At 41.7% G+C, this 23299-nt stretch overlaps 1 long non-coding RNA gene and 1 other non-coding gene across 4 annotated transcripts in view; one reads left to right on the forward strand and one right to left on the reverse strand.

Annotated features, from left to right (window-relative positions):
- LOC140847990 (uncharacterized) overlaps window positions 1–23299 on the forward strand; it is a 147621-nt gene that overhangs the window by 37191 nt on the left and 87131 nt on the right. For all 3 annotated transcript variants that reach the window (XR_012128395.1, XR_012128397.1, XR_012128396.1), the window contains one exon: window positions 4167–4230. This is a non-coding gene — a long non-coding RNA (uncharacterized lncRNA). The remainder of the gene's footprint in view (window positions 1–4166; window positions 4231–23299) is intronic.
- On the reverse strand, window positions 11937–12044 carry LOC140848104 (U6 spliceosomal RNA). The gene has a single exon (XR_012128653.1). It is a non-coding gene; the product is annotated as a U6 spliceosomal RNA (small nuclear RNA).

The following is a 23299-nucleotide window of genomic DNA, read 5'->3' on the forward strand; positions in this document are numbered from 1 at the left end:
GTATGATTTGTGCCTTGAAATTGAAATAGCTGATCCGCAGTATCTTACCGTGGACTTTATGCTAAGCATGACAATTTGGGGGAGGGCACGTAGGAGGAGGCTGGGCTGAAAGTCTTCGGAGATGAGCCTCTCCTTTCAGATGCTCATTATAACACTAACATAATGATGCAGACTTATTTTCCCTTAGAATTGGCAATTTTCTCTTTTAAAGAAATAGAATGATGGAGAAAGGGGAAATTCATGAAAATTCTGGTAAAAATCCTAGGTTTTTTTCAATCTCAACTTAATTTCTTCTTTAAAAAGGCTATAATTTTTACTTAGAACTGTGCTTGCCATGCTTGGTGTAGTAAGTGTAGCTTTTCACTGGTCTGCAGAGAAGAAAGGAGGAAGAAAGGGGGCTAATCACTCATGGGGGAGGGGTCCAGGATGGGTTGTTCTGTATCTTCAGAGGGAGTCCTTAGTGGATTTACGAGAGAGGCAAAATGCACTGTGACAGAAGGGGACATGATGTGATTTTAGTAGGCACTGAGAAGGTCCTTCTGCCAAAAATGGACCCACCTGCCTGTCTGGCATTCCTTGGACTGGGGACAATGCCAGAAAGCCAGCTGTTCCCTCAGATACTCTTCCCACAGGCTGCCTGAGACCCGAAATTCCAGCCTTGAACTGAAGGCTAAATTTTCCTCCATAATCTATCCCACAGCACGTGCTTCCCTCTCCCTCCCCCAACTCTAAAATAGAGGTATTAACAGATATTTACACCATGGTATGAATTCTATAGACTTGTGCAAAGAACAGAAATTATGTAAGTAGGAGAATCCTTATTCCCCTCCACCCCACTTAACGCTGTGACTTTGGTCAAATCCTATCTGCTTATGCAGAAGTTTCTTCTAGAAAATAAGAACAGCCAAACCAAATGGGCTTTTGGGAGTGCTAAATAAGACAAATGTAGAACACCAATTAGCAGACGGCTAGGAACAGTCCAAACGCCCATCAAAGGGAGACTTGTTAAATAAGCTTTGGAATATCCACACAGGAGCATACTCTGCAGATGTGGCGAGGAGTAAGGGGAATCTATGCACTGATAGAAAGTGAAGTAACAAACAGTGTTTAAAATATGCTACAATTAAGAAAGGAGGAGAATTAGTAAGTACACATTTATAATTTCAGTAGCAGGATAAACTAAAAATTAATTAAAAATGGGAAGGAAGGAACAGGAAATAGGGGATATGAAGAGGAGATAGACTTTTATATAAACCTTATTTTATTTTTGATTTTGGGGTCATGTAAATGTTTTACATAATTAAAAACAAAGCTAAATCAAAGAAAAACACTAAACCAAAACAAATCCTAAAAATTTTAAGCAAAAATTTAAAAAAATTTTTTAAACAGAAATGAACCTAATTTTATATCAATTCTGTGGTAAAACCACCTCAAGAATGATTTTGAATGATTTCCAGTGATTTTAAAGCACATATTTGGATGTGTATCCTTAAGGAGATACAGTCTGAGGATAAAAGGAAGTACTGACATCTTAGACTGAATTCTTTTAGCTAGTTGTTAGTCGTGATATTTACAGTATTTTTTGGAATGCTATTGTATATACAGTAGGGTAAAGCAGCTAAGTAATAAAGTTATCCTCAGGAGATAAGAGTTTCAGAGTAAGAAAAAGATAAGTTTAAAATAAATGAAGTAATAATTCTATAATCTTTGATTTGAATGAGAAATATCCATATGAGTTTATGACTTATTTTTCTCTTTTTAAAAGCTACACATTTCCTACTTCTGTCCTCTGAAAAGGCTTAGAAGCACGACTAACTCAGTTTTAATGATCACTGTGGGCATCCAGATTATAATATCTAAGGACCATCTTAAAGGAACAGGAGCTCCTTGGGGAAACGGCCAATTCTAGATCTGGGACAGGAAGTGTTTGAGATAAGCCGGGTTCCCAAACAAGATTACAGGAGCCAACTTGAAGGCACTCCCACTGGCCAAATTCGGGAAGAATATGAAAGCAAATAATGACTACAATATATTGAAACACATCAAATACACAAAATCCACAAGTTCAGTTGGAGGTGCATGGGCACGCATTCACTATTCTGAAAATAGATACATAAAAGGAAAAAATATCAGGCATTTATGCTGCTTTATCTGTTTGTTTCAGGTAATCAAACAACTGTTGAGGGAAAATTCCCTATTGAAGAATTCTGATATAAGTAGGAGGAATAGGTATGATTTTAAAAAACCCTCCATTCTTGGTGGTAATCATTTTGCAATATATAAAGGTACCAAATCAACATGTTGTGCACCTTAAACTTACACAATGTTGTGTGTCAATTATACCTCAGTGAAGCCGGGGGGTTGGCGGGTGGGGGACAACTCCTTTGTGCTAACACTGATGAAATAATAGATGTAAACAACAGTCATCCTTGTCTGCCAACACCCATTAAGTGAAGACTGATGAGAGAAACTTTACAGTGGAACTAGCCTCATAATACTCAAAACAAAATGAACAGTGGGAAGTTTAAATACCACCAGAAACAGGGCAATTGGACAAAATGGTTTTCTCCCTTGGAACCAGGGACAGGAGCCTCCCGGTCACATTGGGTGGAGGTAGGGAGTAGTTGCAGATTTGTAGTCTGAGTTTGGCAGTGGGTAGGACCCACACTTCTTCACCTCCCACTCTCCCGATCCTTTCCATCAGCAGAACAGGATAGGGAACCACCCACAGGACGGCAAGGACAGGGGGTCTGTCTGGGTTGAATGCAAAGCCCTCAGCCCGAGTCTCTTCGACTTCATCCTGGACATGTTATTTAATCTCTCTCAGCCTCAATTTTCTCCTCTATCTACCGAAGACGATAACTAGAGTCCTTGGGTGTACAAGGTGAGATGATGTGATTCAAGTGCTTGGCCGTGCAATGCGCAGTGAGCTTACCCTAGGGCCAGAAACTTGTTGATCTCTTTTTCCTTCAAAGAGAAAAGGAGTCAAGGGTTGTGTGGTTGCTTGTACACAGGCTTCTTTCTTTCTTTCTTTTTGCGTGCTCGTTTTCTCTCAGAGGGACAATTGTGATTAGTCATTAGAGCAGAGTGTTGGCTGTGAAGCAGCAGGTACCAATTATGCTGTCTGAGATAAGTCCCTTTTTTTCCTTCTCCCAAGGGCTTTATTTCATGTAGTTCTACTTCTGAAAATGCGTCTCTCCTCCTTATTGTGACATTGTCCTTGGCTCCCCACAAGGGGAGTGAACTTAAGTCCTGCCCAGTGAAGTGGTTTATGTCAAAGTTTGACGGAGGTAAAATGCTTTCTTGGCGGAGGTAAAATTCTTTCAGTAAACGAAAAGATGATGTACCTAAAACCATTACTTGCCGTATCTTAAACTGGATCTGCTGCAAAACCATATTTGATACAGTATTTTTCAAATACCTCCACTATCATTCGAGTCATCAAGAGCCTGTGATACAGCGTGGGAAGAACATTTTTATCACCTTCCGTTCTTTAGGGTCTGTTGGTCGATTGTTCTCGGGAATCGTCACACACTGAATGCCCAGAAGTGTTTTCTCCCAAGCAGGCTACCAACTGGGGAACAGTGGAGGAAAATGAAATTGAAGCGTATTGAAAGATTATTTCTGTATACTTCTCACCTTCCACCATCCAAACTGCTTTACTTTTACAAGTGTGGCTCCGTTCTTGCCTTAAAATAATAAATAATCCTAGCTTGGACGACACAGTCATTTGACACTGCTGCCACCTAGTGGAATCTTTTAGTAACAGGACGAAGTGACAATCCAGGGTGTTTCTCTGTTCCCTGGAACAGTGCTGGACTGGACTTCAAGAGGAGGAGGTAACTGACTACATGGTATGATTTCAAGGGTGATAGGAAAGCCGGGTGCTCCCTCTAACACATTTGTAACCATTAGTGCCTGGAAGATCAGCATTGGGCTTTTATTTCTTAGCTCTGCATTTTGAGCCTATCATCTTCGGGAAGGATACAGGGCCCTCATACTTCCTGGAGACAGCTAAATTACTTCAGCGGCAGGCACGGGGCAGGATCAGTACACACCCATTCCTGGAGAAACAACCTCAGTAGCCCCGCGTGTCACCAATGCACATTTCCTTTCTCTCTACTGCTTTGCTGCAAACATCTAATTTCCTCTTTTATTACTTCCAGGCATTATTAGAACGCTTGGTCGGGCAGCACGTGTACACCTTACTGACTACAGAGGGACAACATGGTAAGTTAGGGGGCGAGGGGCTGAGTTAGAGTTTCTCTGTGTGTGTGTGTGTTTATTACTTGCTAATGACCACAAATACTGGACTGAATCTATGGCTGAACAAATTGGTTTGAATAGAATATGTTTTACCTGAAACAGATTCCAAACTGGTTGTGTTGTTAAGAGACAACACTGTCACCCATTCAAATTAGCTGACACTTCTTTGAACTTTGAAAGATATTCTTCTGCGAAAAGTTTAGCTGGAAGCCATGGATCATGTGTCTACTACCCAGGGAGTTAGGTCCTTGGTACCTTTCCTGACTAGATCTCAGCCCTTGACACATAGCCTTGGGTTAGTAAGAAAGGGGAATAGCTGGATAGTTCCCAAATAAGAAAGGTGGACTATAAAGAAAAAAAAGCTGATAAAAAATGGAAATTAGAGAAATAGTAGAATTGTTCTATCAGCTGAGTCAAACACATGATTTAGTTTTCCTATCTGGAAACAACTTCAAATAATTGAATTTAATACATTTGTTCTTTTGCCTGACATTATAATAATTATAGCAAATACCTACTAAGTCGGTATGTTACTGGGTTCTCTTCTAGGAACTTGAGCTATTTTTTAAAGTATCAGCAAGGATATATTCAAGTTTTCTCTCAGAAATTGTTGGCTAACATGGTATATTCTTTTGGAAATACGTAGAATGGTTTCTAACTCCAAAGTGTGGCATCCGTTTCTTTCACTCTTACCCAGCTGCTAAGTAATTAGATCCTGGATTTAGTATTTGGGTCATTCTTCCATTCCATGCCATGTGCATTTGCTGAAGACAGTGGTATCACAGGGAGAGTCATTACTTTTAATTTAAAGGATACTTGTGAAACAGGAGTGTTACCTGCAACAGGTAAGACACCAGAGGCTGGCCGGTGGTCTCAGAGCCTCCTTGGCAGGCCCTCCTCCGAAGCGGCTGCACAGCTGATCCAGAGCTGCCATTCAAACTCTGGCCAGTGGCAAAGCTCTTAGCTGTGGGTGCCCTGCTGGTGAGCGGACATATGCATTATGCACTTCTTTGAGCAGGTCAGTTATAGAATTAGGACTTGCCACCTAAAATGACCTTTGCCTTCTTTTGCTCATCGGGCAGGGAAAGGCCTATAGTCATTTCTCTAAAAACATCACCAGTACGGAGGAGGTGAGTAAGCAGCATTTAGTGGGACTTCAGCAGTATCAGAAGTTTGGGATTAGCTACTGATATTGCAGTCTTCACAAGAGAGAGCTAAGGTTGCAGATGTTGATTGAAGGGTTTAAAGAATAAGGCATCTATGTGTCTTGACACTCCTGTTAAGATACTTCCTCACTACATTTAAGGCTGAGAGCTAGGGACATTATCTTGTTATAAGGTGTTTACCAGGGGGAAAGCACAGGGTAGATGCCCATTCTTGGAATTTAGAAGAGCAAAGTCCAAGATTCTGAGTTTGTGTATATATGAGTGTGGTAGGGTTTGTAAAAAGACCTTGCAGTATACTCCTTCTCACTTCATCAATACTCATCTCTGGGAATCCAGAGTATCAAATGTGTTCTGAGAAATTCTAAGTGTGATGGAGGAAGAAAGTTTTCTCTATTGTCCAGTATATTTTCACCCAAGAAGAGAAGAACCTGTATGGATTAGCCAATGACAGTTTTACTAAGCTACCATTTATGCCAACTCCTGTGTGATAGGGACTTTGTGTACATCATCTCTAATCCTCAGAACAAGTTTCATTTCATTTTAGCATGCAGACACTAAAACTCGGGTTAACTATATTGGCCAAGAACACACAACACAGCCTGTAAGTTGCAGAGCTGGTACTTAACTCAAGTATGTTTATTCTGCTAGGGGATCATGTCAGTGTCATTTGGTGTCATTAATTGCAGGAAATCCAGTTACTCCCCCTCTGCCCCTAAATCTAACCCAAACAGATAGTCTTTAAATGAAACCTTCTAGAAACTCACCTGTTCTCCCTCAGAGTAGTGCTGGTGTTGGGGTAGAGCAGATATTCTCTTTAGACGATATTCTCTGCCTTTGTGGGGATCTTGAACAGATAGCAGTATCATTAACATGTAAGTGGTTCTCATATGTAAAAATGTCAATGGACTACATTCTTCAAAGGACAAGTGAGAAGGGCTGTCTCTGGCGTTATGTGTTGTGAATAATCCTAAATTAGTGTGAAACTACCTACTCTCAGGAATCCATGACAGTGGACAGAAGTAATGGGGCATTTAATTTTTAAAAAGTAGACAATATTCAAATCTTTAATAATTGCTTTTGGATTATATTAATGATTTGGACACGGGAAATTTCCATTTCATAATTGTTTTCTTTAGCTTGTATAAAAATGATTTTGCATCCCCCTGGTTCTCCTAGGAGAAAAAAAGCAGTAAGTGGCCTGTGCTGGTTAGCAAGAAAAAAATGCCCAAGGTTAAAAATCCTGGGATGTATATGCAAATATAAGTAATAGCCAACCTGTTCTATATTACACTCACTTTCACAAAGGTATTTATTATTTATTTGTGGTGTGTGCCAAGTATTTACGTATGCATTAAAATCACTAACCATTTTTTGATGTTATTTTGCTGCATACCATAATGAATACTTTCTATATGTGCAGATGAAAACATCTTGTGTTCAGATAGATCCTATTATATCTGACAAAAGTTGCTCTCTTAAATAGAATAGGTAAAGCCTTCCTCCACAGTCCCCTCCTCTAAATCTTGCTAACAGAATTTGATTACTAGAATTCGCTAATGATTTAAAGCTAATTGTCTACTCCAAGCCTTGGAGATTATGGCTTCATAATCAACTTCAGGGTAGAAGTTCAAGTTTTACTTTAATAAATAATGTGCTTTTAATAGCAAGTGCTGAATATCTGGTTATGTGTGCATGTACAAATTACATATTTATATGTGTGTGTATAAAATACATGTGCACTGTATATGTTAAGTACATTATAATACATATATGTGTATATATCTATGCATATATGTGCACAAGTTGATCTGTTTGGTCTCTAACTGAATTTTTAATATATTTTTAACTTATTCTTTTATTGGTAGAAGCTTTTTCCACTGGAAAAAAATGCATTTTATAAATGAAGATTAAAAAAAATCTGGAGATATATTGACTAGGAATTCATGAAAGTAAATTCAAAATTTCACTTGCTTAATTCTACCAAGTAGGTAGGCTCCTAATAACTAATATCTGGGAATATGGGAATAATTGATCACAATTTTCAGTTCTTGTCTAGATGTTTGGTAGGGCTCAATTATAACCATTACAGTGAACATCATATACACACACAATCAGTAGAACCTCCTTTCAAGCTCTTTGGGAATGAGCAATAATATGGCAAAAAAAAAAAAAAGAGTAAAAGCACAAATTAAAAGGCTAAAAGGATATTTATTTCTATGGCAACAATGATCAACAGTGTTTGTTCAGATTTGCTGAGCACATGTTTTGTGTCCTGTCTTCTTTGGTGCTGGGAGCAATGAAGGAAGGAAGGTCGGCCAATTCCGCGTTCATCCAGCCTTTGTTTTTGAGCGCTTACCACGGGCAGGCTTCCCTACCGCCACCTGAGCGAGCGGATGCCGCTGGACTGCGAACTTCCCACGCGTTTCTCAGTGGTTTCCGTCCCCACCCCTAGGTGGCGCTGGAGCTGGAGCGGTTTACTTCCTTCCGTGAGGTCAGCGGGTTAGGCTCCAGTTACCTAGCTTCCCCTAGGGCAGGCCTTCTTCAGAACAGAGTTCTTATGGGTATTTCAAAATTTCTGCCCCTCCTGCCAGAAGCTGGAGGGGTTTCCTCTGATACTTACCATGAGAACCTAACTGAGGCCCTGGAGGTAAACAGCAAACTGTGCCTCCCCGCCGCCATGACTGCCCTCCCTGGAGCTTTTGCCTCTCAGAGTCGTCCGCACCGAGCCCAGCAGCCGCCCAGTCCGGTTCAGGTCTCCCACCTCGGCCCCGGCTCCCCCCGAGGCTCCCACCTGAGGGTCTGCTGTGAGCCGTGACTCCCTGGATTCACCTGTGGTCTCTCCAGTCTTGGGGGCAGCGGTTTATCTTGCGTCCTTCCCCCTCTTACATTTCCAATGAGAGTTGTTGATTTTTCAGTTCGCTTAGCTTTTTACTTGTTAGGATAGAGTGGTGACTTCCACAGTCCTTACATGTGGAACTGGAAACTGAAAGTAAGAACCTCCATTTTACAAAGGAGAACTTAGTCTACAACATAGTAAGCAATGCTCAGTCACATAGCTAACACATCAGAGACAGACTAGTATTCTGATTCTAAATCTAGGCTTCTTAATAGGTAATGGGATTCCTTCCCCACCTAGCATAAGCTTTAACAATGGCATGGTCTCTGTCTTCAAACAGAGCTAAGAGGGTCAACTTTCTATCATGTCATTGGCCCAGAAATAAAACTGAAGTGGACGTATGCATGATGGGTGTCAGACACTGACTGTTTCAGAGCAATCTAGGTAACCTCGGGCAAATTACTTAGCCTCTCTTTGCTTTCTTTTCTTCATCTGTAAAATGGCAATAACATTTCTTACAGGATTGGTGTGAGGATTAATCACAGGTAGAGCCTTTGGGACAGTGCCGAGCACATATGCAGGGGTCAGGTAATGCTATTGTGGGTGGTCATAGGAGGAGAGGTAGGAGTTATCTGAACCTTGACCCTGTCCTATCCCTTTGCCTCATCCTGGTTCCTGGCTGGTCCCACATTTCCTTCTCCCACAACTCTCTGTGTGTTTTATTTTTGTTTATTGCTGTGGATTTTCCTTTTCCTGTGCACATTCATCTTTTGGTTCCTGCTGAGCAGCTCTTGAGAATTTTCTGTTGGAGTAATCTCCTGAACCAAAGGAAATTCCTCACATGTCTTGGATTGAACCACTATTACTGATGATCTACTTTAGGTTTAAATGGCTTATTTCTCAAATATAACCCCAGGTTGCTGAGACCCTGTTTTGTTTTTCCCCAAATAAATTTGGGCCAAGTATGGCATTAATTCTCAATATCTATAAATGTAACCAGACAAGCTGTCTATTCACAATTCTTGCTAGAGTCAGAAGGGATTACCAGAGACCATGATTGCAGAATCTGGCCAATAGCAAGCACATAGGCATTTCCTGATAATCTTGGCTTACCTATCTATATATATACCGAGGCCTGGCTTCACAGATTTGGAACTAGCATTACAATCCATGCGGATAGCTTAAGCCTTATCACAGCAATTTCTTTGTCATATCCCCAGGGAATGTTTTTGCCTCTTCTATTAAAAGACCATGACTACAGCTGGACTGTGACAGTCTTTTCACCCAAAGAATTACTGGGGCCTCGTTTTCTGTGGAGTAGCATCAGGGGAAGTGAGTGGGCCATGAATGATTTACATTGTTATCATTATTGTCATCAAAACGTTATTATGGGGTGAAAGAATATTAAAGGGACAGTGAAGAACATCAAGGTGCAGTGTTTAGAGTTGTACATGGAACAGGTCATTACATAATATGAAATGATGAAAACACAGGCAATGGCTTTAGGAATAAAAATCATCTTGGCTACACATCTGAAAAGGGATCTAGTGTACCCCAATAGCAAAGTCATGAAATCTAGGCTTCTGACATGATGGAGAGTTGGGCTGGGACAGACTGGGGTAGGAAGGAAGTATTTAATATTGCAAGAAAGGAACTAATCAAAGTGTACTTTTTTTGTTGGCATTAAAGGGAAAGAAGCTCCAAAGATTACACCTGAAAGTTGTTGTCTTTTGAGCATCATGCAGGGTCTACAAACCCCCATTCATGCTGCAGCAGGAGACAGAGAAAAATTCCAGAGTATTGGCAAGAATTTCAGCAGGCTGTTTTGCTAAAGCATACAGGAAACTTAACAAATTTATAAAACCATAGACTGTGGTATCTTTTGACATCTCAAATTTAAGCAGTCGTAAACAAAGGGACTTGAAATAACTTGTGGTTCGATTTGAATTCTATGGGGGCAGAAATAGTAAAATCTGTTTCTACTGGATTGGGACATGCTCATTCATTCATTTATTCATTCAGCAAGTGTTGGACCTACAACATGCCAGCTACTGTGCTAGCATCTAGGTATGCAATGGTGAGTAGCACAGACACAGTCCTTGTATTTATGGCTTTCCTGGAGTACAAAACAAAGCATTCCAAATTTGTATAAGGGCTGTGAAGGAAATGATCAAGGTCTGGTAAGAGAGCACTATGGGTGGGATGAGGCATCTCAGTGGATAGTGTGGTCTGGTAAGCAGGCTGGTGGGGAAATGCCAATTAAGAAGAAGCTTGACGTATGAGGAGATATCCATTCAATCACAGTGGGAGGGAAAAAGAGGACTGGGTGTGGGAACAAGTATGATCATGTCAATAAACTGAAAGGAAGTATGAGCAATAGAAAGTTCTTCCATTGATATGACTGAGCTTCCACACCAGTTTTATGTCCATTAGATTAATTTCTCTTGAGAGAGAATCTGATTGGTTCAGGCTGAGTCAGGTATCCGGCCCTGCCAATCATCTATGGCCAGTAGGGCATCATCAGGCAACCAAACACTATTGCCTGGGGATTTTCTCTGGGTGGGGAGTTAGCATTTCAAGCAGCAGGTCTGTCCTCGCCTGGGTGTGGGGTGCATACTGGATATTGCTCCTGGCACATCCCGTTGCTCTTTGGAAGTCTGTGAACGAATGAATAAGTGGGCAGTGCTGGTGTACAGAGCAATACTAGGCTGTGTGGTGAGAATTCAGGGACTCGGATTTGGTCTTTACCTTAAATAATGGTATAAATTTTACTTATCAACACTCAAGGGTAAGAAATGCCACTTGTGCTTATATCTTTAAATTACGTATGGTCAATTCAAGCAATCTTACCTCTCTACCCCAGCCTGGCCAGCAGAAAACCAAATCTTAGGATTTGGGGGGTCCTTTTCCACTCTCAGTTTAGGAAAATATTCTAAGGGCCCATATAATTGAAGAAGACTTGGAAATGGCCCCCCCTGTGCTTAGTCCTATATAAGCTCATGAGGTCTCTTAAGGATGAGACCTCCACCATCTCCAGACCACCCCGGGCATGGCTCGTCAGGGTCTGTGCTCTAACATTCTTAGCTGCCCTAGCAGAGGGCATGCCACTGGGAGCTGAGAATGTCAGTGAAGAGGGATTCTGCTACTCATAGAATCAACCTCAAACTATTTCCTCCATCTTTTATCTCCGGAAAACCACCTGTGGATGGATGTCTGATTCAGGGGCTTTTTTTGGTCTTGAGGAAACAATAGCTCTGTGTGCCAGACGGTAGGATGAAGGTGCAACTGTGTACCTCTGTGGACTGGCATCTGGATCAGGATGTGAATGGACCCCCCGGAACTGTTCGGCTGGCCTTGCAATGACAAAAAAAAGCCTATGACTGTTTTACTAATGGGCACCTACTATGCGCTAGGGATTTTTTGTGTACATTGTCTCTGATCTTCAAAAGAACTTCTATTCCATTGTAATATGGAGACTAAAACTCAGACAGGTTGATGTATTGACAGAATACACAGCATGTAAGTTGCAAGGCTGTTATTAACTCAGTTATGTTTATTTTACTAAAGGATCATGTCAGTTTCTGGTATTTAGTGTCGTTAATTGGGGGAGGGGAATCCAGTTGCTTTGCCCAACCCAACATATATTCTTTATTTTATTCATTCACTTAAAAAACATGGAACACTTTACGAATTTGTGTGTCATGCTTGCGCATGGGGCCATGCTGACGTTCTCTGTATCATTCCAGTTTTGGTATATGTGCTGCTGAAGTGAGCACCATATATTCTTTAAACCCATCCCTTCTGAAAGAAACTCATATAATGTTTTCTAAGCAAATCAATATCTATTGATTTAACAAAAGGTTTGATTTTTGGTTGATCAATGAGCAAAGCACACAAAATGGAGACTACCAGATTTCTATTTTTTGGTCATGATAATCCTGGCTGTTTTGTTTCAGGGAAGGCATTTGTTTTCTTGTTACACAGTATGTTGTGACCCTGCTGCCCAAACCTTAAAACCAAACATGTTGTCTGACATTGATTTTCATTCCCCTTTCAAGTGCCGGGGGCAAGTCTGACATACAGAGTTTGGACCCCAAAATGTTGGTTTTAGACACTGTGATAGTTAATGATAGGAAGGGCAAATACATTTAATCTCATATGAACTCAATTCAGGTGGTAATGGCTACCCAAGCTGCAGTGTTGAGGAGGATTCTGAAGCTGTTTCTAGGCTCAGCAGGAAAGATTGATCATTGACACCTGTCACAGAAGTGGCATGGTGGGAGTGAGAGACAATGTGAACCGGTTTGCGAGGATTGGAGGGCAAAGTATTTGGAAGAAATGATCAGAAAAGTCAGGGCCATAGAAATGGTAAGTTTATCCTGGAAACCAATTTTCATGGTTTGTGAATAGAATTGTGGAGACACAGAGGACATGAGGAAAGCAAAGGATATCTAAGTGAAGGCTGATGGGCTGATGGCAAGCCTCAGGGACCCGCAGAAGATTCTGTATGTTGAATGTATGGAATTACTGGAAATAGTAGAATTAAAGGTGTTGGTAATATGGAAGGCGTGAGTGGAGCAGAGGTCTGATCATCTCTGTTCTTTTGTTCTGGAAATTTCTCTGACCCTGAAAGACACCAAGTTAGGCCACTCCAGGACTAAAATACCGGACATATTTAACCTTTTCTGTTTTTCTGTGTTTTTGTTTTGCTTTGGCTTCGGCTATCCATACTACCAGAACTGATTGCTAGTTTTGATTATCATTTATTTTTTAGTACTGATATTTTTGGCTCCAAATCAGATTTTGTACAGAAAATTCTAATGTTATCAAAACCTTCTTTTTCCCAGTGTTATGTCTATGAAAGTATGAGACTTTGTTATAAGGGAGGAAGCTATTTTTAAAATTTTTTCTAGATGTCTAAATTCTGTAAGTGCAAAAATAGTAACAAGATTTTATTTGGTGTCACATGATATTTTTGCACCTTTAAATTTCAACCACTTGAATTGCTTAAATTTATTACTTTAGCAAATAATCAGACCATAATGTTCCAATTATTGTTAGTCCTTTACAAATATACCATATAAATGCCTGACATGTCTAACTGAAAAGTGCCTGAGGACAGCTGAACATGTGGTCTACAAATTCCCCTACCAGTTAAAACCCAGCCTGTCTCTCTAAGGACTGTAATTTGGGTTTTTTCAATGTGTGACACACATTTCATAATCATCAAAATGAGAAGGTATAGATGATGCTAAAACGACTTGTCTCCTCAATGAAAGAACAAATCCAACAGGTCTTTGGGGAGAAGAATAACCACTAAGAAAATTAAAATTTTACTTCAGCTTCAGGTTTGCTGACAACACATAGGTAACGTCTTGGCCTCTCTGCGACAACATGTATGAACAAAGAACGAAAGATCCGTTTTGGTGATTTACCGTGTGGTGTACACAGATGATTTTGACAGAGTACATTGGAGCACAAAAAGCGTAACTGGGCAAACAATAATATTTTTGAAGGGATAAAAGAGTATCACCTTAGATCAGTGTTTTTCGAGATACTTAGATTGAGACCCACTATAAGAAATGCATTTTACATCACAATGCAGAGAACATTAAGTTCTTAGGTATGTGGGGCACACACACACACACACACACACACACACACACACACACACACACACACACACACACACACACCCGAGACAAAAGCTTGCTTAAAAATACTTTTCCTTCACATTTTATCTATTCCATTTTTTAAAAGGAGCTGGTTGTGGTTGACCAACTGATTTCACAACTCCCTAATGGATTGTTATCTATATCCCTAGTGTGCAAAACAATTGGCGTAGGCGATCTGAGATCTTATTTTTCACTGACCAATTGTTTGGGCATCATACAGGTACAGTTTTTGTGTAACTGTTGATTTGAATCTCAGTATGATTATGTCAAGTGATTCCGAATGAGAGTTCCAGGGAGTGGGAAGAAATAAGAAATCTGAGTTCAGATTTTGGCTTCAACACTTGCCTCTTGTGCACAGCTTGCTGAGAGACAGATTCATGTTTAGCTGAGAACAAAGATTTTGCAGTCAGACCGCCTGGGTCTGAATTCTGGCTCATAGCAGCTGTGTGAATGAAGACGGCTGAGTCACTTAACTTCTTTGGGCCTCAGTTTTCTCACCTGTGAAATGGAAATGATAAATACTGTCACCTCCTTTTGACATACTGCAAAAATTAACATAAGGTAAATAGAGTAAGCATTCAATAAATATTAGCAATTACTACTGAGAGGTCCATAAAAATGTTAGAATCAAGAAGGTGTTTTCAAATATCTGTATCTATTATTTCACACGGTCAAACCTGATCCTGTTAGGCATTAGCTAATGTTTCTTGTGTACTTGCCATGTGCCTGTAAAGAGGCATTTAGCCTTTACCATCTTTACAAAATTTAATCACCATTTGGTCTTCCAACAGTGTAACAAAGACAGCCTTAGTGTTCCAATTTTGTAGATGAAGAAATTGAAGCTTAGAGAGATCAAGAAACACAGTTGGTTAATGGTTGGCTGCGATTCTAGCTCAGGTGTGTCTGACTCCAGAGCCCAGGCACCTCTGTCTATTAGTCCTCTTTGGCTCTACTTCTCTCCAATAACCACATGACTCCCCCCTTCACATAGCGCATGTTTCTGCTCAGTATTCATTTTATCCACCCTGTGTTAAGATAGCACTCTCCTTTTTCATCCCCCACTTCCTGTCTGCCATGTCCCATTTAATTTGGCATCATAACACCAAATACCATTTGCCACTTATCCCTATGTGCACTTATCTTGACTATCTTTCTCACACTGAAATAAAAGCTCTATAGAGCAGGGCCTTGATACTGTTTGCTGCTGTATCCCCAGCTCCTACTGTGGAATCTGGGCACATAATATATGCTCAATAAATATTAATTGTCAAATGAATTAATAAATTAATTGGGGCAAGTGAAACAGGAGTAAGTCACGGAAAAACTTAATATTTAGAAAACTTTACTTACAATTTCATTGTTTTTAGATTTATTTTGAATGTTTTCATGTGTGCCCCATCTTCTCAATTATTAATGTTTGGAATGTTCTATGTCTCTCCTAAGAAGAATAAGGGAACTTCCGTCCATACACTGGACCTTTCTATTTAGTTCCACTCAGTTCATTGCAAATGCACCAAGAAAGTGATGATGCTGTTTGCAATTACTGTATATAGTTGAGAAAAAGACATGAGGATCCGTAATCCTCAGCTGCACTATTCTTATATTCCACAAGATGGCGCTCCGATCCTACAGAAATTAGCTTCTTCATTTCCCCAACGCGTGTCTGGGACCCTCCCTGCCTTGCTTTGTCTTTTAACTTAATTGTGCCCGTCTCGCTTCTGTATTTTTCACGGGATTTTTCTTTTCTGTTTTCATCTCTTTTCTTACCTTTTTTTCTGGAATGAGCAGACTACTCTGGTTTTAGTGAATACTGTAGTTTTTTAAATTGACTTATTATACAACTGATCAGATCACTGTGCTAATTAAGTTCACTGCGTAAAACAGTAATTCTGTGGGTGGTTTGTGGTCTTTTTTGCTCTCTTCGTACAGCCTTAGGGGATCTTGATATCAAGGTAGGTGATTTTTAAGCCTATGTGTAGTTGCTCTAATCCCATCATAGCATCATCTACTTACACAGAGTATTTTAACTGTGGGTGAAATCATTATTATGATTTTCATTATGACATTCAAAGTCTGACAAAGGATAGTTCTCTGATAACAGATAGCTGGGGTTCGGTTCCCAACCCTGGATACACCAACGACCCTTCAGACTGTTTGCATTCGGTTCAAATTTAATTCCTGGGTGTCAGTGGTACTTTTCTCAACACTGGGTCTCCACTAAAATGACATGACTGGTAAGCAGCGGACAGTCCAATCAGTTGGTCGTTCCTTGAAATGAGAAGTTCTGCAAGTTTTCCCACTGAGATGACTGATTTTCGGACACATTATTTTTAAGTCAGTGTGACTCGGCTCAAGTGACTCTTCTCACCCCAGGACTCTGTTAACTGCCCTCCTAACGGGATGTGGGTGACTTTGGCGTGCCACCTGCCCAGCATTCGCTGCTGTTCGCACAGCTCTGCGCTCTGAGAAGCCGCGTCGGTAAATTACCAGCTGCATGTTCACGAGCGTCTGCTGTGTGCAAGCTAATACCAGCACTTGGAGGCCTGGACAGATGGGGCTGCAAAATGTTTGAAATCCCACGTAAAAATTGCACTTTTCTTTTTTTTAATACACATATATAAACCGTTAACAATTTACTGCCTCTTAGGGTTTGAAACCTCAAATAGAAACAATATTTCTTTGCCCAAATTATTGTGCCTTGCAACTTAGAGGGGAAGGAGACCCAGTAATTAAAGATAAAACATCAAGTCGTAAAAATGCTCTGTAACAGGGAGCTGCAGGGCTCACTGGAATTGCTTGCAACATGGGATGTGGTGCGTTCCAAACTCTGCTAAATCAGGAGGCTTAGAGTGAGCATGCTGGAATTCCGGGGTGCAATGTCTGTGAGTTTAACTTGACGATGAGGCAACTCCTGACTTGGAAACTACTCTGCCGTTCGAAATAATTCGGTTCAGTTCTGTTTCATTCAATTCAATTTCGTTTATTCATTCACGTGACTGTTCTGGGCCCGCTGTCTATATGTGGACAGTGGGCGTGGGTGCAAAGAAATGCAGAGCCGAGTCCTGCCTCTGCTGGTCACGGTGTCCCCTTCCAAGCCCTCTCCCCACCTTGCCCTGTGCCCTGGCCATCTGGTTTAGGTGGATCACATCACTGCTTCCTCAGCCTGTGGCTTTTGATTGGTTTGGAATTGGAATGGAAATACAAATTTCCCTTTAGGGTTTGAAACCCCAAGTAGAAACAATATTTCTTTGCCGTTCCTCTGGGAGGGGGTGGAGGGAGGGGCTGCGGTATTTGTTCCCTGACTCCCTCCCACCTGAACTGCAGGCTCCTGTCAGCGGTGCTTCTGCTCAGGCACCCTTCTCCTTACAGCCCCGTCTCTGAGGTGATCCTGATTGAGGGTCCCCGCTTTCCCCTTTATGCGTCAGCGTGCGAAGAGCTGCCTGACGTTCATGTCCCCAGGGCCACCGTTGCTGCTTTCCTTAAGCCATACCCACTCTTCTGAAAACACTCCTCTTTGACCGAACCTTTTGGATTATTCAGTCGGTGCCCTGCAGAGAACTCCACAGAGACCTTCAGCAGACTTCAATCCGAGTTTCTGAATTCATTTATATTTAAGTGCTTATTATGGGTCAAGTGACTAGGTGCTGGTCCTGTGGATGCAAAGCCCTGTAAACATGCGAGGTGCAGTTCCAGCTCCCAGTGAAAGCGTTGCCTTTTAGGGAGCACAGCAATCAAGTCCATGACTGCAAAGTCGTGTGGAAGTGTAGGAGGTGAAGAAAGGGGACCTGGGGGCCTGGCTTTCTCTGCGGATGGGGGCTCCCTGAGGGAGTTCGGTTTAAATTGAAATCTGAAGAATGAGCAGGCGTTGATCGGATGGAGGGTGGAGGCAAGTGCGGTAGCTCTGGGGAGGGTGGAGAGCGTGCTGGAGGAGGAAGTTCACGGGAGAAGCCCGGACGGAAAGAGGGCAGCTCACTGGAGATGGCGGCCATTCGGTGTGGCCAGGATGGTAGAGGAGGGGACGGCAAAGCGGTTGATGGTGAGGCCTGGCCAGGTGCCGGCCACAGCCACGCCCTCTGTCAGCAGGTTCGGGCTCATCCTAAGGGTGCCGGCAGTCTTTGAAAGGGTTTTGAGTGACTTAGGGATGTGAGTTTCAGGAAGAGTCCTCTAGCTGCAGGGTAGAGGACGGAGCGGAGAGGAGCGGGCGGCGGGAGCTGGGCCCGGGCACACGGTGAGGGTGTATATTGCTTTCTCTCCATTCTAACCCCTTTTCTTAGCCCCCCATGGCGGGGAAGCCCCAGAGGCTTCTTGCCAGAGTGATTTAGTTGCCCTGGTAGGAGCCCCAGCAGCCCAGGCTCCGGGGAACGTCGGAGCTGTGTGTGCGGGAACAGGGGTGGAGGGGCCGATGCACAGTCAAGCCTGCAGATCAGGAGCCGTGAGAAAGGGGCTCTGCAGGGCCACCGGGGAACCTCCTGGGCAGCACACTCGGGCTGCCACCATCCCTCGGTGTCCCAGAGAGGCAGGGAAAACCAGCAAAGTGAGACTTGGAACTGCTGGTCCCAGTTCTTTCTTCCTATCCATCTATCCATCCGTCCGTCCATCTATCATCTATCTATATCTATCCATCTATATATGTGTGTATGTATGTATGTATGTATGTATCTATCCATCTGTCATCCATCCATCTATCTATGTATCTATCTATCTATGTACCTATCTATCCATCTATCTACTGTTGTCTCTTTGTCCCCTGAAAAGAAGACCTTAGGCCAAAAGGGGGGGACCTAGCTATGCCCCAGAGGCAAACCTTGCTCCATCCCCACCCCAACTTAGAGAAAGTCCAGACCACGTCCCCCCTCTACCTTAGGGTGCCCTAAACACTCCTCTTCCCCATGAGAAACACCTGTGGCCAGTTTTTTTTTTTTTAAATCATTCTGCTGAAGATTAAAGTTGGGGGGAGAGAACATATGTGGCCCCGGCTCATGCTCTTGCCTCTTGGTTGGAGATGGACATGGTTCACTGACAGTTGCCAGGCTGAGTCTAGAGAGGGTAGAGGGAGCCCCCAGAAAGGAATTGGGGCCACATTCATATAAGAGTAGAGATCTTGGGTGGCCTACCCACAATGAGTGTCACCAAGCAGCGTCAGGCTTGTGTTTCCCTGTCCCAGCTTAAGGAGAGCCTGACAGAAGCAATCGGGAGAGGACCCCCAGGATCAAAACCAGAAATCTCCTACCTTTCTTGTCCAACAAAGTCCCATCCCTTTCGTGTCCAGCACTGCCCTAGACCTGAACTCAACAAGGTTGGAGCAGGGCACAACCCTGATCAGAGAAGAAATTCTGCTTTAAAATAATAGCACTGAGTTTCCTAATAACTGAAAGCGTCCAGAAACTGTGGACTAGGCCTAGTGCTGTCAGCATGGAAGGAGAGGGGGGATTTCACAGAATAAGATGAGAATGAAATAATCTGTTTATATCCCACTGAGTTTCCACTTCTCAATAAACAAACGTGCATATATGCTTATACATTCAAACTTAAATGTGCATACATTTAAAAAATTCCATTTATAAATACACATATAAGAGAACCTCCATTTTTATTAGATGCTTTCTGTCCATGTATTACTTATTTTGTGATCTGTTTACAAGTGCTGCCTATTGCTTTTACTGGAATAAAGTTGATATACACTATTATATTGGTTTTAGATGTACGACATAGTGACTTGATAATTACTAAATGCGTGCCATGGTAAGTTCAGTACCAAACCAGGTATTACAGTATTCTCTATGTTGTACTTCCACTCCTGGACTAGTTCAAGGGGATAAAGATATACAAACTTCAGACTGTTGCCTATTTTTTAAAAATAGGTGCTAATTTTTGTTTTAAATGAAATGTTTTTATACTATGACTGTTCATCTTACATAATATGTTTGGAAATGTTTTTCCTGTTTTTCTTTGAATTCAATTCATAGTTCTTTTATTACAGGCAGTTTTAATTGGTATGCAGTCTAATATATCAATAATTTACTTTAAGAAGCTTCCTTTGTTTTTCTGCTTAGGCTTTCTTTACCCTGAGATCAGAAAAATCTTGCCCGTGTTTTATTCTAGTTTATTGTTTCATTTTTAAACATTAAATTCTTTAATCTACCTTGAGCTGATTTTGATTTATGTTTCGTGGTAGGGATCTACTCCATCCACAGTTAAACCAAGTATCAAGTAACATTTACTGAACATTTATTCTGATTTAAATCCAGGAAGGGTTTATGTTTCCCCCTTTGCAGAGCATCAAGGTGTACATGCAGGACGCAGACTTTACAGTGAGCGCCAAGCCCCTGCTCCCTTGGGCTGGTATGGTCTCACCTTTGCAATTAGCTGACTGAAGGCTAGGACAATTCACTTAACATGCTCAGTTGCTTCATAGTGTTAAATTAGCCTAACAGCATCTTTGAGGGTTATGAAGAGGATTAAATGAGCTGAGCCGTCTATAATGGCTCATCAGTAAGTGTTGAAACATCTAGTTTTATCCTGTTGTATGTTTAATTGAATGCCTTCTGTACTGGAGCTAGAGATTCTGAACACTTTTATAATCCCACTAGTTTTCTGAGCAACTCACTTTATTTTTCTCTGTGTTTTAGTTAATAACTTCTATGAACAATAGCTACTTATGGCACAGAGCTGTTTGTGTTTCTTGGTCTCATTTGAGATTCTCGCTGTTTCTATAATTATATATATGCACACAAACATGAGACTGTGCTATATGTATGTGCACACACATATATGTGTGTGTGTGTAGAGAGTGTTTTTAAAGCTGTGAATCGCTACACAAGTAGAAGTTACATTTACTAAGATTTCCTTGAAGAACTGCAATCATAGACCATCTTTAGAGACCAGGTCTTAGTTATATCCTGAGTTGGCTTTATTAAACTGAGAAAAATTGGACCTATTCTGCAGCTGCCTGGTTTCAAGTAACAGAAACTGACCCTGGTTAACACAAAGAGGGAATTTATTGGAAGGATATGGAGTTGCTCATGGAACAGAAGTGGGAGGGGAGCAGGGACAAGGACCCCAGCTGTCTGTGTGTGCTGGGGTAGTCGGAGGTGGAGGAGTGGATGCTTTACAGCAGGAACTGATAAAAGATTCTCCCCTAAACACTCCTCTTCCCCATGAAAAACACCTGTGTCCAGTTTTTTAAAAAAAATAATCATTCTGCTGAAGATAAACACTGGGGGGAGAGAACATACGTGGCCCCGGCTCATGCTCTCGCCCCTTGGTTGGAGACGGACATGGTTCACTGACAGTTGCCAGGATGAGTCTAGAGAGGGTAGAGGGAGCCCCCAGAAAGGAATTAGGGCCACATTCATATAAGAGTAGAGATCTTGGGTGGCCTACCCACAATGAGTGTCACCAAGGAGCATCAGGCTTGTGTTTCCCTGTCCCAGCTTAAGGGGAGCCTGACAGAAGCAATCGGGAGAGGACCCCCAGGATCAAAACCAGAAATCTCCTACCTTTCTTGTCTAACAAAGTTCCATCCCCGCCAGAGACAGGTAAGATTCCTCAAGGGAGGAATAACCTAAGACAGGCACATTCGCAGGGGGGCCATCAGGTGAGAAATTGGGGATCAACAGAGGTGAGGCTTAGAACCTCACTCCCCCTGTTATGAGAGAAATATTCTGCATCCATGGATGTTTTATTGCCCTTGTCTAGCTTGGATTAACACATAGTCTACAGGCACACACCTGAATATCTATATTTGCTCTCTTACAACACTAAACTATGTTTTCTACCTTTATCTTGCATCTACCTACCACTTCAGCATTTAATTAAAAATAATAATAATAAAGAGAGAAATGTGGTATCCACATATAAATCAAGTATAAAAATCAAACGAATATTCATATTCGAACTGATTGTTTATAGTTCATGATGCATGAGCAAAACCGAAAGTTTCTGTGATGACTGCCCTTGTACTGTTCACCATGTAACTTATTCACTATGTAAGAATTTGTTCTCCACGTAAGAACTTGTTCGTTATGCTTCAGAAGATTGGAGACTGATGAAAATTAGGCTTGGGGTGGATTAATGATTGTGCATTGAGCATTGACTCCCCTATACAGAATTTTATTGTTGTTAACAACCATTTGATCAATAAATATGAGAGATGCCCTCTCAAAAAAAAAGAAAAAAAAAGTACAGACTTCCAATTGTAAAATAAATAAGTAACCGGGATGTAATGTATAGCATAAGGAATATAGTCAAAATATTGTAACAACTTTGTATGGTGATAGCTGGTAGCTAGAATTATCATGTATATAAATGTTGAATCACTGTGTTGTACACCTGAAACTAAAGTAATACTGTGTGTCAACTACCCTTCAATAAAAAATAATTATCTACAAAAAAAAAAAAAGTTCCATCCCCTTGGTGTCCAGCACTGCCCTAGACCTGAACTCAACAAAACCACCTTCTCAAGAAGAGTGAGGGCAGGTAGAGGGACTCGCAATCTTGATGTTCTGAGAGCCCATGAGGTCCACCTCTAGGGAACTCAGTGCTGAGATAACGTAACCCAGCACCACGGGCATGAGCAAGTGCCAAATTCCCGCAGCTGAGCAATGGCAGAGGAGGAACACAACTGATCGCTATCTTAGTCTTAAGACTCCAGACTTTTCTGCTTCAGCATAAGTGAATCTCCTTCAGTCTGCTTCTAAAGAGTAGAGAAGAAATGGAAACACGAATTCGTAAGGCTGTGCCTTTCTCTCTGTACATGTTCCCGAGGGGAGGTGATCCATTAGAAACACAGGCAGACATGCCAAGAGCAGTAAAAGGCGCAGGCTCTGTGGGCTAAGCAGGCTGCAGTTAAAGGCTGTCCCTGAGAATCTTGGCTCTTTCATTAATTCCAGCCTTGGAGGTGGGCCCAGCCATGTGGTTTCGCCACAGCAAGGGGCGATATCCTAATGATCAAATGCTCTTTGTTGCTTTGAACTTCATTTTGTCTAGCAATGCACTTTGAAGAATGGGAAATTGAGTTTTCAATACTTTGTTGCTGAAGCTAAATCTAGAGGTAATAGAAGCCAGTTGAAATCTGAAGGGAACAGCTAAGGTAAAGCTCCCAGCACAGAGGAGGCAGAAGGACTCAAGCCTGGTGTCTCAGTGGGTCATGCAAGCTCCTTCTGTGCCACTTGTCCCCGTTTATTATGTTGGAAACTGTAGTTGGAATTCATATTTGGACAATCTGGTTTTTCACTGGAAAATAAATTCCTTTCAACATTCTCTTCGGAACAATAATACTTGCGTGTGTATAGAAGGCATAGGACAGAGTAATGAGAAATGGTTTCTCAATGGGCAGTAAAATATCATCATGCTTT

Source organism: Manis javanica, chromosome 2 (genome assembly GCF_040802235.1).
Source record: "Manis javanica isolate MJ-LG chromosome 2, MJ_LKY, whole genome shotgun sequence".
In the NCBI taxonomy this organism is placed as follows: Eukaryota; Metazoa; Chordata; class Mammalia; order Pholidota; family Manidae; genus Manis; species Manis javanica.